We start from the raw sequence: 20675 nt of genomic DNA on the forward strand, positions 1-20675 counted from the left end.
AAACATGTCTTTATTAAAATGAATCAAAATAACTTTGTAGGTATCATGAAATTTTGTTCTAGGCCTACATAGTTTTCTAGGCTCAAATATTTATTTAGCGCACATAATATCATTTACATGAATATTTAACAGGACACAGAGCCATCTTCTGTGGTTCTTGATCATTGCATCTCTGGCTCCTGCTCATTAAATGCCAATAGAGTTCACTACCAACAACTGTCAAAGGGACAAAATTGTCCTATCAAATTTCCAAAATGATCTCTAGGGGTCAGTATCAGTTCTTTTGAGAACCACTCATCTGAAATGTGCTCTCCCTCTGTACTCTCTCCTGTGAACAAATCATCAATGGTATTACAGCTAAAAAGATATTATCTCTCAGCCAATCAAATGTTCTAATAAAAAATTCTATTAGCATGATCATAAAATAAATTCAAAATAAAATTTTGAAACAAAAGTTTTATGGTTTATAGGTCATAATGTGAAGAGCACACCTTTTTCCCTAGCTGAAGGCACCAAAAACCAGTCTCACTAGGATATTTCATGAACGTATTTATTTGCCATCACAGAGCCAGCCTAGGTTAAAAGCCAAATACACTATTAATGTAGAGCAAAATTATTTGCATTTTTCTAGGGATTTATAAGTTACTAGAGGCCCAGTGCACAAAATTCATGCATAGGGGTGGTCCCCTCAGCCCAGCCTGCACCCTCTCCAATCCGGAACCCCTCAGGAGATGTCCAACTGCTGGGATTGGGCCTAAACCAGCAGTAGGACATCCCTCTCACAATCCGGGACCACTGGCTCCTAAATGCTCACCTGCCTGCCTGCCTGCCTGATTGCCGCTAACTGCCCCCCCTGCCAGCCTGATCACCTCTAACCGCCTCTGCCTGCTGGCCTGGTCACCCCCAACTGCCCCCCGCCCGCCTGGTCGCCCCCAATTGCCCCCCGCCCTGCCGGCCTGGTCACCCCACGCAGCCTGGTAACATCATAAAGACTTGTAGAATCATTTAACATGCTAAGTTAAAATCTTTTAAGTTTGCTTATACTCTTAGTTATTAATTTTTAATGAGTTAGAAACAATATAGATACTTCTGCAAAGTGCCTATCTTAAGGATTGATTATATTAAGATGATTATCTTTAAAAAAAAGGTATTCCAAAGGAAGACTTACTTTTTAAAAGCAGTCCTTATCTCTTTTTTCTTCATATTATCTTGGATTGACACACTCAAATGTTCTACTTTATGTAAGTGCCAGGATTTAGATAGATTACTATTTGAGACATATTTCTAAGAGGTGCCACTTTCAGTGTACTAAATACTGATATATCAATAGCAAATCACAGATGACATTTGATCTAGTCAACCAATCTATTATTTTTCTGCCTCAACCTAGAAACTTCATGGCCATGATCCTCACTCCTCCCCTTATATCTTGACCTTATTTTATGAAATTTTAAAGGCATGCTAAGTTATCATCTGTCCTTCAGGATGACCTTGGAATGACTAGCATGGAAATCTCATTAACAGAACTATGGGATTGATAAGTGGGGGCTTATTTGGGTTAAAGAAAAGGCATTTTCTTTTACAACAAATGTGCAACACTGAAATAGTCAAACAATGCTATCCAATTCACAGTGGGAGCTACAAAACTAATGCTTGTAAGGAAGATCAAAGCTAGAAGACAAAAGCACAGATATGATAGTTGAGACTACAGATATAACAAGGATGCTGAAAGAGAGGGTATTATAGCTAAAAATATATTATCGCTTTAGAATACAATAAAAAGAATAAAATAAATGACAGCAGGAAGACTTGGAGGGGTAGGGGGCGGGGGGAGGTAGATCAACGGAAGGACTTGTATGCATGCATATAAGCATAACCAATGGACACAAGACACTGGGAGGGGGGTGAGGGCATGTGCCAGGGTGTAAGGGAGGCTGGGGGAAGGTCAATTGGGAAAAAAGGAGACATATGTACTACTATTTGTAATACTTTAAACAATAAAAAAGAAGGAAAAAAGAGAAAAAAAGAAAGTTATTAATAGGATAAACCATGAAGAAAAAGAATGCTAAAACTTTTGCAAAATAAGCATTTTTTTTATAAAAGAAAATTTGAGTTTTATATCTCTACAAGTTTTCTTTTAGACTGACTTTCCCCCACTTATTATTTTGCTTTTCTTTTTCACCACAGGAAGGAATCCTCAATAAACATTAAAATTAAAAAAAAACACAAGAATAGTTGGTGTAGTTTGGGCTCATCTAATTTTTAAGAAGATAGAAATTATCTGGGAAATTATTTGGGGTTAGTAAAGCAAATATTTAAAAAATAGAGTTAAGTCCTGTGAGGAAATTTAATAGAAACTGAATTGTTTTGTTCTAAAGAAGAGGTAGCATTCCATTTCAATCATATTGAATAGTTATTATGAGAATGATGTTGATCAATTTTTTGTATATGATTCATGTTCAAAGATACCTGAAAAATATGAATGAGCTAAAACTGAAATTATTTAGACACAAGCCGCAAACATCACTATGATAAAATATGACAAACAATAACAGAGTCCATGAAATCTGTTTCTTAAAGGGCATCATAAAGAAAATATAATGATCAGTTCTGAGTGGTTGAAATCAAGTCCTCATTATCAATTATGGTCCATTCTATCTCTAATGTACCATCATTCTTTCTCCTCCTTTCCTCTCTCTAATTACACCCTCGCTATTTATTTACTGTATTTTATTGATTTCAGAGAGGAAGGGAGAGGGATAGAGAGATGGAAACATCAATGATGAGAGAGAATCATTGATCAGCTGCCTCCTGCATACCCCCTACTGGGGATAAAGTGTGTGACCTGCTGTTTCATAGGTTGATGCTCAACCACTGAGCCACACCAGTTAGGCTACCTCATCACTATTTTTGACAATAAGAGTATTTCCATATACAAAAAAAAATGTCTTCACATAAGGTTTTATTTAGTATGCATATCACACTTTTATAGGATTCTGATATAGAATTCAAAATCTGTCTGCTTTATCATGCTAGATTAAAAACAAAAGATGGGTTAACAAAAAAATTATGACTCTTTCATCTACTAGTTACGCAACTGTTCAGTTAATGAAGAGTAACTTAAAAATAAATATGTTTGAATATACAAAAGTTTATTTTTTAGGGGTCAGTGTTTCCATGATGGTTTATCAAAGTCTAATGCTTTGTCCTAATACACTTAAATATGTTTCTTGAATACTTGACTTGAATATTCAATTTATATTAGACAGTTGATTACTACACATGAAATAGGTACCAACAGAATAGAAATATGTACTGGAAACCTAGCAAGAGTAGAAGACTTGGATAAGCCATTTCCATATAGAGCTGCTATATTTTAACAAAAAGCATAATAAAGCTTCACAAACTGGCCTAGTTTAGCTTGGCCAGCTTATAACCTTTAGGTCACCTTTAAGTTACCTATAAGACAACACCAGTCCTGCTTTGCTATGCACAGATTCAATGACAGATAATGTAGCAGAGTTCTATTTTTATTTCCAAATATGCAATAGAAAATTTGCTTCTGACTTCAGCAATCCTATCTAATAATATAGAAACATGGTAATTAGTCGTACCTCTGCTACCCTTCCCATTGGCTAATCAGGGCGATATGCAAATTAACTACCAACCAAGATGGCGGCCGGCAGCCAGGCAGCTTGAAGATAACAGGAGGCTTGCTTGCTTCAGTGACGGAGGAAGCCAACATTCTCCGCCTGCGGCTGCCGGCCTCTGAGCTTGCAGTTTGAAACATTGTTACAAATAGAGAAGCTAAACAAAACCCCAGAAACCTGCTTTCAGCCAGCGGGGATCTCAGAGCTGGAGTTGAAACAGTGTTTCGATTATAGAACCCAAACAAACCAGATACCTGCTTTCAGCAGCCAAGGCCTCAGAGCTAAAGCTGGCCCAGAATAAAAAAAAGAAAAAAAGGACAGGTTGGGAGCTTCAGTCACCCACCAGCCTGAAAACGGCCCTCAGCCCCTCACACAGACTGGCCAGGCACCCCAGTGGGGACCCCCACCCTGAAGGGGGTGTGACCAGCTGCAAACAGCCATCATCCCCTCATCCAGGCTGGCCAGGCACTCCAGTGGGGACCCCCACCCTGATCCAGGACACCCTTCAGGGCAAACCAGCCGGCCCCCACCCGTGCACCAGGCCTCTATCCTATATAGTAAAAGGGTAATATGCCTCCCAGCACCGGGATCAGCAGAGCCACAAGGCCTCCTGGCCCCTGGAGCAGCGTGACAGGGGGCAGAGGACAAACCCCCTGATCGCCCTGTGGCTCTGTGTGTGACAGGGGGTGGGGCCACAACCTCCCTATCCGCCCTGCTCTGTTCGTGACAGGGGAAGGTGCCCCAACCCCCTGATCAGCCCTGCTCTGTGCCTGATAGGGAGGAGCTCCCCAACCCCCTGATCGCCCTGCGGCTCTGTGTGTGACAGGGTGCGGCGCCCTAACCCCCTGATCGGCCCTGCTCTGTGTGTGACAGGAGAAGGCACCCCAACCCCCCCCCCCACGGGCCCTGCTCTGTGTGTGACGGGGTAGAGCCATAACCTCCCCATCAGCCCTGCCCTGAGTGTGACAGTTGAGGCGCCCCAACCCCCTGATCGGCCCTGCTCTGTGGGTGATAGAGGGCGGTGCCCCAACCCCCTGATCCGCCCTGCTCTGCGTGTGACAGGGGGCAGTGCCCCAACTCCCCTATCGGCCCTACTCTGTGCATGACGGGGGGAGCTCCCCAACCCCCTGATTGACCCTGCTCTGTGTGTGACAGGGTACGGAGCCCTAACCCCCCTCATGGGTCCTGCTCTGTGAGTGACAGGGGGCAGCGCCCCAACCCCCTGATTGGCCCTGCTCTGTGCGTGACAGGGGGTGGGGCCGCAACCTCCCCTTCAACCCTGCCTTGAGTGTGACAGAGGGTGGTGCCCCAACCCCACAATCGGCTCTACCCTGAGCGTGACTAGGGGTTGCATCACAACCTCCCGATCTGCCCTGCTCTGTGCATGACAGGAGGCAGCGCCCCAACTCCCCAATCGGCCCTGCTCTGAGCCCAAGCAGGGGCTGCACCTAGGGATTGGGCCTGCCCTCTGCCACCCGGGAGCAGGCCTAAGCCAGCAGGTCGTTATCTCCTGAGGGGTCCCAGACTGCGAGAGGGCACAGGCCGGGCTGAGGGACCCCTCCTCCCTGCCGAGTGCACAAATTTTTGCGCACCGGGCCTCTAGTAATTTAATAAAGATTTAACTCTAATTTGCTGCTTTTTCTCTACAATAAAGAAGACAAGACCACTTTTTTTGCTACCTTGTTTTTTTTTTCCTTACAGCATGAATTCCCAGCAATTAATTAACATGAATTAGTAAATTATTCTTGAGTTTACTAAAATATGTTCATACCTCAAAAAGATAATTAAAGCCCTGGCCAGTGTGGCTCAGTTGGTTGAGTATCATCCCATGCACCAAAAGGTCTCCAGTTCAATTTCCCAGTCAGGGCACATACCCAGGTTTCAGGTTCCATTCCTGTTCTGGGTTCGTACAGGTGGCAACCAATCAATGTTTCTCACATCAATGTGTATCTTTCACATCAATGTTTCTCTCTCTCTCTCTCTCTCTCTCTCTCTCTCTCTCTCTCTCTCTCTCTCCCTCCCTCCCTCCCTTCCTCTGTATCTACATTTTAAATTCCAAGCTAAGAATAAACCTTATTGAAAAGTGAACTTCAAGCATGAAATACGCATCCTTTAAAAATGTCTTAAAACTGTTTTTGGGGTGGAGGGGCAGGGGTGGGCTGGAGGGGGTCAATGGTGGAAAAAAGCGGACATATGTAATACTTTCAACAATAAATATTTTTTTAAAACTGTCTTTGAGATATGTACTGGAAATTCATGTGAAGCTTTCTAAGATCTGTTTGTTTTATTAAAAAAGATAAACCAAAATCTACTCAATTTGAATGAAAAAGTTGACTTTTTCTTTGAAATGAGCTTTGCCATATTAACATTCTAAGCTGCATCTTATGACATAATGAGGATATTGTTTTTCCTTAAAGAATAGATCTATCTCAATACCTAACCAAGAGCCATTTGAACATGACTTTTGTGATTATAGCCATAAACAAAATGAATCTCAGAATATTTAACAAAGTATAAATGAATAATAGCCCGAGCTTATAAAGTATTTAATATACTATCTAGAGTACCCTAAAAAAAATAAGCCCAACTGAGAAGACCATTTACTAAATGCAGACATGCCTATAATCTGCAAAGGAATTACTGAGATTTGTGGGAGGTGACATTTTATGGGGAGGATGCATTTGGGAATATATTTGTACTAAAAAATACAGTGCTAGTCCTATTTAATTCATATATTTCAGTTAAATCAATAAAATTGTATCCAACTGAAAAGGCTTGAGAGATTACTCCCTGTAAACACTAAGGTAAATTCAAAGTAAATGACGTCATTTTTTGTTTTTACTGCTAATGACATAGAAAGTCTGAAAATGCAGATATTGACAGTCCCATTTTATTGAAACTGCACTTTTAGTGAATCCCAATTATACTGTAAAATAATAATTTGTGCTAAGATGATAGTGATAGCATTTATGTTCTTGGTCCATATATCCAGTGAAGAATAGTGAAATAAATTCATTTTTTGATAGTTCAAACTGTTCTCTTTAACTATATAGATTGACTCAATAGCTGGTTATGAATATCTTAAAATTTTCCTCAACATAAGGATTATAAAACTTACATGCATATAAAGTCCATGTCACTGTGTGCAAGATATTTGGGTCATAAGACAATAATTTTTCTGTATGGTTTTTGCTTTCACATGTAGTAGAAACTCTATGGATGAAAATTTATATTGGTGCTAATACCTATTAAAATTTTGAAAGGAAAAGAATAGGACATTTTCTTCTAAAAATGCTAGAGTGTAGAAGATTTGAAAAATGGAGAACAGATAAAAATAGCATTAATCTGCAAATAAAGTTCAACCCTAAACTTAGTGGAAAAGTTGGTATGTATGCCAGGGGTATTAATGTAATGCGCATGGACATCTAGGGAGACCATGGATAATAAATGTATTTTTCTCAAAACTGTTCCCATATAGTATATGTATTTTCACACATATTTACATATTTCAGGTATTTTTAATCAAAACAATAGGAGTACACTCCTATTATACATTGTTACCTAACTAAACTTTTCACAGATGTTTTAGACATCTTTCTATGTTAATATATACGGGTACCCCCAAAAATGTACACACTTTAACAGCCGATAGCTCAATTGATGTTTCTTTCTTTTCCAATTTAACCCATTGGAACTAATAATTATTAAAAGTATGTATACATTTTGGGGGGACACCCTATATATGTAAATAGCCATTATAGTTTTTAATGGTCAAATGGCATTCAATTAAATGGATGTACCGTAATTTGTTTAACTCACTAATGATGAGCATATAGTTCATTTCTGTTTTTTCACAATGATAGACATTACACTAAATATCTATAACTATACCTATACAGGGTGTCTTAATAATGTACACACACTTTAACAGCTGATAGCTCAATTTAGAAAATGAAATGTATTTTAATAAACTCTGCCTTTATAATTATTCAAAGTGTATGTACAGTTTTTTGGGGACAGCCTATATTTATAATTCCAATATAAAAATTTCCTACATGTGGGTAGAAGCCAGGGATACTCCTAAACATCTTATAATAGATAGTAGAGTCTTCCCCCAAACAAAGAATTATCTATCCAAAAATGTTAATAGTGCTGAGGTTGAGAAACCCTGCTTTAGTCCCTCTATCCTTACTTTAAATGAATGCTCATATCCAGAAACATGAACTTTACCTTCATCCTTTTCCAAATTATAGTAGCAATTCAGCATTTTCATGACCATACCTGCAGCAGTCTTCAATAAAATGTTCCAGACTTTTCTGTCCAATATAGGAATCACTGGACATATATGGCTATCAAACACTTGAAATATAGTTGATTCAAACTAATATGTACTATAAGTGAAAATAATCAGATTTCAAAAACGTAATATTAAAAAGAATGTAGACCATATCACTAATAATTTTAAGTGCTTATTGCATGTTAAAATTATATTATTTGGATATAGTGATGTAAATTAAATATATATTAAATTAACTTTATCCATTTATTTTCACTTTTTAAGTGTATCTACTCAGAAATACAAAATGCATATATGGCTTGCATTACATTTCAATTGGACAATGCTGATCTCTATAACTGCTCATCTTTATCATTCACTTTCCATATGGTCTCCTAAGTGATTCAGATCCTCATGCCAATCAAGTAGCACACTTAGGATCTACTGGGAACCTCGTTCTGTTCAGTCCCCTACAGCTGCTATTTTAAAATCTCAGCCTACTGATTAGCTGAAGAATATGGCAATGGGTTATACAACTTTTCTTTTCTATCCAGAATTGTCCACATCCTATCCTACTCATCAGAACAGACTACCAATGTCTCAATGATGAACTACTGTTTCCAGAGTACTCTTTTCACAAACACCATAAAAAATTGCTATAGGAGTTTCTCTCTGAAGAAAGTTGTGGTTCTACCTTAGCAGGAGAAGCATAAAACTCTAGATGTTGTTGATAGTGACATAAGGCCATGATTTAAGAGACATGAGGAAATATGAAGATTAATAAAACAAAGATCAAAAGAGTAAGTCTTTCTAAAGAAGTGATTTCAAGGTTATGACCTTACTTTGCTCTGAGAAAAGAGATGCTTGACTTGATAAAATGGAAGCAGCACTGGACTGAGAGTTAGATGCCTGAATTCCAGTGTTGTGCTTGCCATGTACTAACTGTGTGACCTTGGGCGAACCATTTAACTTCCCTGTGCATAAATTAATAAACCTGTAAAATAAGAAAAAACTCAAAGATTTTTGTTTGGACCATATGAGAAGGTATAGATCCAGAGACATATAAGTATCGATCAGACTGTCAAACCTAAGAGGGAAGGTAGGGGAGGGTGGGGGTAATGGGGAGAGATCAATCAAAGGACTTGTATGCATGCATATAAGCCTAACCAATAGACACAGACACCAGGGGTGTGAAGGCATGAGTGGGGGCGTCGGGGGGGGTAAGAGGGGGGATAAGGACACATATGTAATGCCTTAATCAATAAAGAAAAAATATTTTAAAATATAAAGTTATATACATATAAACATAAAGGTTATTATATACTATATTTTCTAAATACATTGAATATGCATAGTGTATTTGAAAACATGTATGCCAAAGGTAATGAGTAGTTCTGAAATTTTACAATGACTCACATAACTCCAGTTGCTTTCTGAGTGATAGATATTAAGAACAAGCCCTAACCAGTTTGGCTCAGTGGCTAGAGCATTGGCCTGTGGACTAAAGGGTTCCAGGTTCGATTCCGGCCAGGGGCATGTACCTTGGTTGTGGGTACATCCCCAGTAGGGGGTGTGCAGGAGGCAGCTGATTGATGTTTCTCTCTCATTGATGTTTCTAACTCTCTATCTCATTCCCTTCCTCTCTGTAAAAAATCAATAATATATATATATATTTTTAAAAGAACAATATGATACAATGTAATCAGTAAATGCCTATCAGAAGAATATGGATAGGCAAGGAGAAGTATGCTCTCAGAGCAGAAGTTGTTCTCAAGCATTCATGCTTCCTATGTGCTAATATGTCAGGTGAACATAATCACCAATATCTTTATGCAACTAAGACACAGGAATGGGAAAAGAACAGTCCTACATAAAAAGAAATCAAAGACAATGAAAAATTTCTTTATAAATATGCAATAGGAAAGAAATAACAGAGTAGTTATAGATTCATTGATTCACTCATTTATTCATTGAACAAACATTCAATTAATGAATTGACTTAACAGCAGTTAGCTACTTTCAATGAAATAATGGTTATAAACTTGTTGTTTTCAAAATAACTAGCTGTTAGTTTTGAAAAGTATTTTGAAATGATGAAAAATACCATTTATACCTAAGTATTTGGCTCTCAACTAGGGTCACTTCTTACTATGTTGACAGTATTACAATAGTTGCCTTATATTTGGAAAAACTACACTCCATGGTTCTGGTTAAAGGAGTCATGCTTTTATACTCAAAATATTTCAGAACAAAAAGGAGTCCTTATTTAACAGTTCAGCACATTTACTTTTTAAAGAACAATAATTAAATAGAAAATAAACTGTAGCAGAATTTAAAGACAAAGACTGTTTATTTTGGTAAACCATTGAGAAGAGTTAAAGGTTTATCACTATTTAATCATTCCTTGGGATCAAAAAATAGCTCATTTTAAGTATTTAAACTTAGACTTCCTTGATCTTATAAGAATCAACCATGACAACTTGAGAGTCAGTCATCAGAGGGGCTTTCACTTTTTTTTTCTTGGTGGTGGTGGTAGTGGGAGTGGCTCATCTCTCTCAAAACCAGATAGCTAATTTTTATCTGTTTGGTTATCTATTTGCATAAGTTGAGAGGACATACCCTTATCTCTGAACCTTCTGGTATTATCTCTTTGACTCATTCAAAATTGCCTGCAGTTTTCCTTGAAGGTAAAAGTGGCTTTACTAAGTGGAAGGCACAAGTGAACAACAAATGTTTGTTCAATGAATAAATGAGTGAATCAATGAATCTATAACTACTTTGTTATTTCTTTCCCATTGCATATTTATAAAGAAATTTTTCATTCTGACTTCCTTTTATTTAGGACTGTTCTTTTCCCATTCCTGTGTTTTAGTTGCATAAAGATATTGGTGATTATTTTCACCTGACATAGGCACCTCAGAAGCATAAATGCTGGAGAACAACTTCTGCTCTGAGAGCATATTTCTCCTTGCTTATCAATATTCTGATATTGATAGGTGTTTACTGATTGCATTGTATCATATTATTCTTAATATCTATCACTCAGAGAGCAAAAGTATTTGATACCCTGAGACCTACTGCTCAATGTTAAAGAAATTGCAGCTACAAATTCATGCTGTACCAGGACATTTAAAAACAATTTTTAAGAAAATACATGATTTTCACAGAGTTACTTCTCAATGGTTGGCATCTTTGTCTGCTTGGGATATCATAACAAAATATCATAGACTGGGCATTTTAAACAACAGAAATTTATTTTCTCACACCACTGGAGGCTGGAAGTCCAAGACCCAAGCACCAACATTGTTGTTTTTCTGGTGAGGGTTCTCTTCCTGCCTTGTAGACTAGTGTTTTCTCACTGTATCCTCACATGGTAGGGATTCTCTTTTTATAAGGCCACTAATCCCATCATGAGGGTCCTACTCTCATGACCTCATCTAAATCTAATTACTTCACAAAGCACCATAAAATGGGGGGTTAGGGTTTCAACATATGAATTTGGGGAGGGACACAATTCAGTCCATAGCAGTTGCTAAAAACTAAAGCTCCCCCTGATACTTTGAAATTGTAGCAGAACTGCAGCAAAATATACAAACCTGGTGCTGTTTTAGAAGACAATTACTTCAAATTTCCTGTTGCTTATAGCATAGAATTTTAATTTCTGATCTTCAACACACATATTCCCAATCTGGTATTCTCTTCATCTCCTTAATATACTCTGCCAACCAAGGTAGAGGTTTCTCTTGACTGACCCCTAAATACACTTCATAATCTTTCTTGTAGCCCATGCATTTATCATTCAACTCTGTTGCTTAAAATGATCTTCCTAATCCTTTTCCCATGTAATAATCATTATCAAGAATTTTGACATTAAGTAGTTGCTTTGAGTAAATGGTATGTATGCACAGGAATAACTTTAGTTAAGTACTTAACATGGATTATCTCCTTTAATCTTTGCAACAACCCAATGAGGCAGATACTCTTGTGATTTGTATTTCACAGATAAGAAGCCTGAGACTAAAAAGATTAAATAACTTGTTCATTGCCCTGACCAGTTTGGCTCAGTGGATAGAATGTTGGCCTGCAGACTCAAGGGTCCCAGGTTTGATTCCGGTCAAGGGCATGTACCTTGATTGCAGGCACATCCCCAGTGTGGGGTGTGCAGGAGGCAGCTGATCGATGTTTCTCTCTCATCGATGTTTCTAACTCTCTATTCCTCTCTCTTCCCCTCTGTGAAAAATCAACAAAATATATTTTTAAAAAATAAATAAATGTTCACAGTCCCACCACTACACTTTCCATAATGGCAGAGAGTGGATTCAAGTACAGTTTTGTCCCATTACAAAAGCTAAATTTTAACCCTTGTGCTATGCTTCTTGGAGTCAGCATTATCAAAATAATTTTGTTTTCATAATATGATTATTAAAAGACAGTGAATCGTTCCAGGAAACAGATTCTACTGATGATGAATCAGTGACCTTATTATTTTTTCAATAACTGAAAAAGAGTAGCTATTAACTCCATAGAGAAAGCATATCTAAAGGTAACCATCCACCACAAACAAAATTTATCCAACAAGCATTTCATGATCAAATAGGTCCATTTTTAATAGAATATCCTTGAAAATTGATAAAAATAACTTCACAGATTTTTTAAATTTTTTATTGTTTAAATATTGCATATGTCTCCTTTTTCCACCAATGACCTCTCCCCGGCCACTCCCATCCCCCAGCACATGCCCTCACCGCCCCCCCCCCCCAGTGTCTGTCCCCATTAGTTAAGCTTATATGCATGCATACAAGTCCTTTGATTGATCTCTTACCCTCTCCACCCTCCCTTCCCTTCCCTCTGAGGTTTGACAGTCTGTTTGATACTTCTTTGCCTCTGGATCTATTTGTGGTCCTCAGTTTATGTTGTTCATTATATTTCACAAATGAGTGAGATCATGTGATATTTATCTTTCTCCGACTGGCTTATTTTGCTTAGCATAATGCTCCCCATGTCCATCCATACTGTTATGAATGGTAAGAGTTCTTTCTTTTTTACAGCAGTGTAGTATTCCATTGTGTAGGTGTACCACTATTTTTTTAATATTTTTATTGATTTCAGAGAGGAAGTGAGAGATAGAAACATCAATGATGAGAGGGAATCATTGTTTGGCTGCCTTCTACACATTGAGCGAAGCCTGAAACCCAGGCATGTGCCCTTGACCAGAATTGAACCTGGGACCTTCCAGTCCACAGGCCGACACTCTAACCACTGAGCAAAACAGGCTAGGGCTGTACCACTGTTTTTTAATCCACTCATCTGCTGATGGGCACTTAGGCTATTTCCAAATCTTAGCTATTGAAAATTGTGCTGCTTTGAACATAGGGGTGCATATACCCTTTCTGATTGGTGTTTCTGATTTCTTGGGATATATTCCTAGAAGTGGGATTACTGGGTCAAATGGGAGTTCAATTTTAATTTTTTGAGGAAACTCCATACTGTTCTCCACAGTGGCTGCACCAGTCTGCATTCCCACCAGCAGTGCACGAGGGTTCCTAGTCTCCACATCCTTGCCAGCACTTGTCGTTTGTTGATTTGTTGATAATAGCCATTCTGACAGGTGTGAGATGGTACCTCTGTTGTTTGGATTTGCATCTCTCCGATGATTAGTGACTTTGAGCATGTTATCATATGTCTCTTGGCCTTTTGTATGTCCACTTTCAAAAAATGTCTATTTAGGCCCTTTGCCCATTTTTTAAAATTGTTTAAATTATTACATATAGTATTACATATGTCTCCTTTTTCCTCCATTGAACTCCCCCCGGCCATCTGCACCCCCCCCCACGCCGGTACATGCCCTCACCCCCCTAGTGTCTGTGTCCATTGGTTATGCTTATAGGCATGCATATAGCCATAGATTTCTGGGTGTTAATTTTGTATCCTGCTACATTGCAGAATTCATTTATTAAGTCTAGTAGTTTTTTGGTGGAGTCTTTAGGGTTTTCTATGTACAATATCATGCCATCTGTGAATAATGACAGTTTTACTTCTTCTTTTCCAATTTGGATGCCTTTTATTTCTTCTTCTTGTCTGATCACTATGGCTAGCACTTCCAGTACTATGTTGAACAGGAATGGTGAAACTGGGCATCCCTGTCTTGTTCCTGTTCTTAGGGAAAATTGTTTTAGTTTTTGCCCATTGAGTACGATGTTGGCTGTAGGTTTGTCATTTAAGGCCAATAAGCGGACCTGACTCATAGTTGCCTTCTTTAAAAGGCAATGATGGAGGTGAAATTTGAAGAATTTGGTCATATATAGTGACGAATGGAACTCACAGAACAGGAAAGAGCAGTTCCTAAAGACCCAGGAGAGGGTTTGGCACATTCTAAAAACTGAGAGAAGCCTGGTATGGCTAGAGCATAAATAGTATGGTTGAGTTAAATAAGAATGGAGCTTGTAAAGGCCTATTAGTGAAAATTCCTTCAGGGACCTAAGGACCGTATTTTATATTTTAAGCTAAGACAAAGGGGAAAAACTAAATTATCTTTTAACCCATGAGAGAAAACCAATATATCCAGCTTTTCAAAAATCTTTCATTCAACATGTATTTATAAAAAATTGTTTAGATCCTATATGCTTTATTGAAAATAGAGGCTTATGATGTGGCTGTTTTCAAAATGCATGCAATCTAATTTGAAAAAGGAAAACAAGTTGTTTTAATACTTTTAGCTTCAGAACAGTTTACTCATAGGTAAAATAAAGGTAATAATGCCAATTTTACAATAAACACGCAAGAAAAAAAATGGAAAGAATTGTTATGCACCAAGGATTAAGCAAGATTGAGTTCACCAGAGTAATATCTGGTAGAGCTGGGGGGTGTAGAATTTGAGAGCACTTTTGTAAAGATTTTCCTAACCCTCAGAACTGCTTTTGTTGCACCATTATATTACCTTTCTTATAGCACAAACTCAAGGCCTGGTGCACAAATTCATGCACAGGGAAGGGGGATTCCCTCTTAACTTCTGGGACTGCTGTCTCCTAACCGCTCTCCTGACTGCCATCCTGATCTCGCCTAACTACTCACCTGCCTGCCTTATTGTCCCTAACCACTCACCTGCCTTCTTCATCACTCCTAACCACTCGCCTGCCTTCCTCATCACCCTTAACCACTCGCCTGCCTGCCTGATCGCCCCAACCCCTCTGCCTGTCTGCCTGATCATCCCTAACTGCTCGCCTGCCTGCCTGATCACCCCTAACTGCTCGCCTGCCTGCCTGATAGCCTCTAACTGCCTATGCCACAGCCCCCACCACCATAGTTTCATCCAGAAGGACGTCCAGAATGACATCTGGAAGTTTGTTTGGCTGTCTGGTCTAATTAGTATATTATGCTTTTATTATTATAGATCATTGTATCACTATTATTTTTATCATTGACACTATTAGAGATGTCCTGCACTTCCCCCCACTTTTTCCACCTCCACTCAGCCCCCAACACTCCTTCCTCTGAACTTCACAACACTGTTGTCTATGTCCATGGGCTATGCATACATATATTCTTTGGCTAATCTATTCATATTTTTTTATCCAGACCCTCCCACTCCCCTCTCCTCTGACATCCATCATTCTGTTCCATGTAGCCATACCTCTAGTTCAATTTTATTCGTCAGTTTATTTTGCTCATTACATTCCACATATGAGTGAGATCATATGGTATTGGTCTTACTCTGACTAACTTATTTCTGGTCCGTTCATGCTGTCATAAAGGGTAAGAGTTCTGTCTTCTTAACAACTGTGTAGTATTCCATTGTGTAAATGTACCACAGCTTTTTTAACAACTCATCTACTTATGGGCACTGGAGCTGTTTCAAGATCTTCACTGTTGTAAAATATGCTGCTATGAACATAGCATATATATTTTTTTCTGATTGGTGTTTCAAGGTTTTTAGGATATATTCCCAGAAATGGGCTCCCTGAGTCAAAAGGCAGTTCCATCTTTTAATTTTTGAGGAAACACCATACAGTTTTCCACAGCGGATACACCAGTCTGCATTACCACCAACAGTACACTAGGGTTCTCTCTTCTCCACATCCTTGCTAGAACTTGTCATTTGTTGATGGTAACCATTCTGGCAGGTGTGACATGATACTTCATTGCAGTTTTAATTTACATCTCTCTGATGATTAGTGATGATCATTTTTCATGTGTCTATTGGCCATCTGTATGTCCCCTTTGGAGACGAGTCTATTCAGGTCTTACCCCACTGCTAAATTGGTTTATTTGTCTTCATGGTGTTGATTTGTATAAGTTCATTATATATGTTTTAGAAATTAAATCCTTATCGGATGTGACATTGGCAAATATGTTCTCCCTTACAGTGGGTTCCCTTTTCATTTTGTTGATGGTTTCTTTTGCTGTGCAGAAGCTTTTCAGTTTGATATTTTTCCATTTGTATATATTTTTCTCCTCTTGCCCTAGAAGATATATCAGCAAAAAATACTGCTGCGAGAGATGTCTAAGATTTTACTGCCTATGTTTTCTTCTAGGGATTTTATGGTTTTGCGACTTACATTTAAGTGTTTTATCCATTTTGAGTTTATTCTCTTTTTTTGGCATTTCATGTTTTATTTTATTTTTTTTAATTTTATTTTATTGTTTGAAGTATTACAGATAGTAGTACATATGTCTCCTTTTTTTTCCCCCATTGAACTTCCTCCGGCCTCCCCTACCCCCTGGCACATGCCCTCACCCCACCCCATCCCAGTGTCTTGTGTCCATTGGTTATGCTTATATACATGCATACAAGTCCTTCAGTTGATCTCTTACCGCCCCCCAAAAAAACACTCCCCAGCCTTCCCACTGTAATTTGACAGTCTGTTCAATGCTTCTGTGCCTCTGTATCTATCTTTTTGTTCATCAGGTTATAATGTTCTTTATTATCCATAAATGAGTGAGATCATGTGGTGTTTTTCTTTCACTTCCTGGCATATTTTACTTAGCATAATACACTCCAGTTCCATCCATGCAGCTTCAAATGGTAAGAATTCCTTCTTTTTTATAGCAGTGTAGCATTCCATTGTGTAGATGTACCATGGTTTTCTAATCCACTCATCTGTTGATGGGCATTTAGGCTGTTTCCAAAACTTGGCTATTGTAAATTGTGCTGCTATGAACATAGGGGTGCATATATCCTTTCTGATTGGTGTTTCTGATTTTTGGGATATATTCCTAAGAAGTGGTATTACTGGGTCCAATGGCCGTTCCATTTTTAAATTTTTGAGGAAACGTCATAATGTTTTCCACAATGGTTGCACCAGTCTGCATTCCCACCAGCAGTGAAGAAGGGTTCCTTTTTCTCTGCATCCTCTTCAGCACTTGTCATTTGTTGATTTGATGATGATAGCCATTCTGACAGGTATGAGGTGGTACCTCATTGTCATTTTGATTTGCATCTCTCAGATGATTAGTGACTTTGAGCATGTTATCATGTGTCTCTTGGCTTTCTGAGTGTCCAATTTGAAAAAGATCTTATTTAGGTCCTTGGCCCATTTTTTGATTGGATTGTTTATTTTCCTTTTTTTGAGTTGGATGTGTTCCCTTTAAATGTTGGAGATTAAACCCTTTTTGGAGATAACATTGGCAAATATGTTCTCCCATTCAGTGGGCTTTCTTGTAGTTTTGTTGATGGTTTCTTTTGCTGTGCAGAAGCTTTTTATTTTGATGTAATCCCATTTGTTTATATTCTCCTTAGTCTCTCTTGCCCTAGGATCTGTGTCTGTAAAAATATTGCTATGACATATGTCTGCAATTTTGTTGCCTATGGAGACTTGTAGGATTTTTATGGTTTTCCATCTTACATTCAAGTCCTTTATCCATTTTGAGTTTGTTTTTGTGTATGGTGTAAGTTGGTGATCTAGTTTCATTTTTTTGCATGTATCTGACCAAATTTCACAGCACCATTTATTAAAGAGGTTGTTTTGACTCCATTGTATGCTCTTGCCTCCTTTGTAGAATATTAATTGAGTATAATGGCTTGGGCCAATTTCTGGGTCCTCTATTCTGTTTTATTGATCTGTTCTTGTGCCAGTACCAGGCAGTTTTGAGAACCGTGGCTTGGTAATATAGTTTGATGTCTGGTATTGTGATCCGTCCAACATTGTTCTTTCTCAGGATAGCTATGGCTATTCGTTTTGTGTGTGTGTTTCTGTTTGTTTGTTTGTTTGTTTTGTTTGTTTGTTTTTTATACCAGATGAATTTTTGAGAGTTTTTTCTAGATCTTTGAAATATGCCATTGGTATTTTAATGTGGATTGCATTGAATCTGTAGATTGCTTTGGGTGGTAAGGACATTTTAATGATGTTGATTCTACCAATCCATGAACATGGCATGTTCTTCCATTTGTTTGTGTCTTCCTCTATCTCTTTTTTCAATGTCCTGTAATTTTCCGAGTGCAGGTCTTTTACGTCCTTGGTAAGTTTATTCCTAGGTATCTTAATTTTTTTGGTGCTATGGTAAATGGGATTGTTTTTTCATTTCTCTTTCAGGGAGTTCATTATTGGTGTATAAAAAGGCCATAGATTTCTGGGTGCTAATTTTGTATCTTGCTACATTGCCAAATTGATTTATTAGGTTTAGTAGTTTTTTGATGGAGCCTTTGAGGTTTTCTATGTATAATATCATGCCGTCTGCAAATAAGGACAGTTTTACTTCTTCTTTTCCAATTTGGATGCCTTTTATTTTTTCTTCTTGCCTGATTGCTATGGCTAGTACTTCTAGTACTATGTCAAACAGGAGTGGAGAAAGTGGGCATCCTTGACTTGTTCCTGTTCTTAGGGGAAATGGATTTAGTTTTTGCCCATTGAGTACGATGTTGGCTGTAGGTTTGTCATAGAGGGCTTTTATTATGTTGATGTATGATCCCTCTATTCCCACTTTGCTGAGAGTTTTTATCAAGAAAGGGTGTTGGATTTTTTCAAATGCTTTTTCTGCATCGATTGATATGGTTATGTGATTTTTATCTCTCAGTTTGTTTATGTGATGTATCACACTTATTGATTTGCAGATATTGTACCATCCTTGCATCACTGAAATAAATCCCACTTGGTCATGGTGTATGATCTTTCTAATGTATTGCTGAATCCGATTTGCTAGGATTTTGTTGAGGATTTTAGAATCTATAATCATCAAGGATATTGGCCTGTAGTTCCTTTTTTTTGTGGTGTCTTCATCTGGTTTTGGGATTAGGGTAATGCTTGCTTCATAGAAAGCGCTTGGAAGTGTGCCTTCCTCTTGAATTTTTTGGAATAGTCTGAGGAGGATAGGTTTTAGTTCTTTTTTGAATGCTTGGTAGAACTCCCCTGTAAAGCCATCCGGACCAGGGCTTTTGTTTGCTAGATAATTTTTGATCGCTGTTTCAATTTCTTTGGTAATTATTGACCGATTCAGGTTTTGTTGGGTTTTTTTTTTTTTTTACTCTTCTTGGTTGAGTTTTGGGAGCTTGTGTTTTTTAAGAATATTTCCATTTCATCTAGGTTGCCCATTATGTTGGAATAGAGCTTTCCATAGTATTTTTACATAATCATTTTTTATTTCTGTGGGATCGGTTATTTCACCTCTTTCATTTCTGATTTTGTTTATTTATGTCCTTTCTCTTTCATTCTTGGTGAGCCTGGCTAGAGGTTCATCAATCTTGTTTATCCTTTCAAAGAACCAGCTCTTGTTTTTGTTGATCTTTTGATTTTTTGGTTTTTTTTTTGTTTGTTTGTTTGGTGTTTTTTTTTGGCCTCCAAGTCATTTATCTGTGCTCTGCTCTTTATTATTTCCTTTCTTCTGCTTATGCTGGGCTTTTCTTGTTTTTCTCTTTCTAACTCTTTGAGTTGTAGGGTTAGATAATTCATTACATTGTTTCTTGTTTTTTGAGGCAGGCCTGTAGAGCTATGAACGTCCCTCTCAAGACTGCTTTCACTGTGTCCATAGATTTTGGATTGTTGTATTTTCATTGTCGTTTGTTGCCATGATGCTTTTTATTTCTTCTTTGATCTCTCTGGTAACCCAGTAATTGTTTAATAGCATGGTATTTAGCCTCCAGATGTTTGATTTTTTTATTGTTTTTATTGTAGTTGATTTCTAGTTTTATACCATTGTGGTCTGAGATGGTGCTTGATATGATTTCTGTCTTCTTGAATTTGAAGAGACTTTGCCCTTGTCCCAATATGTGCTATATCTTTGAAAATGACCCATGTGCACTTGAGAAGAATGTATATTCTCTGGCTTTGGGGTGAAATGTTCTGAAGATGTCAATTAATTCCATCTGATCTAGTGAGTCATTTAGGATTGCTTTTTCTTTGCTGCTTTTTGTTTAGAGGATTTGTCCAATGGTGATAGTGGTGTATTAAAGTCCCCTACTATGACTGTATTGCTATCAATCTCTCCCTTGATATCCTCCAAACGTTTTTTGTTTATGTATTTGGGTGCTCCTGTATTGGGTGCGCATATGTTTACCAGAGTTATATTTTCTTGTTGGATTGCTCCTTTTAGTATTATGAAGTGGCCTTCCTTATCTCTTGTTATGTCCTTCACTTTGAGATCTAATATGTCTGATATAAGTATTGCTACTCCAGCATTTTTTTTTCATTTCCATTCACCTGAAAAATCTTTTTCCATCCCTTCACCATCAGTCTGTGTGAGTCCTTTCTTTCTGAGGTGGGTTTCCTGTAGACAGCAGATATATGGGCCATGTTTTCTTTTCCACTCAGCTACACTAT

This window comes from Myotis lucifugus, unplaced genomic scaffold (assembly GCF_000147115.1).
Source record: "Myotis lucifugus unplaced genomic scaffold, Myoluc2.0 scaffold_2, whole genome shotgun sequence".
NCBI classification, from domain to species: domain Eukaryota; kingdom Metazoa; phylum Chordata; class Mammalia; order Chiroptera; family Vespertilionidae; genus Myotis; species Myotis lucifugus.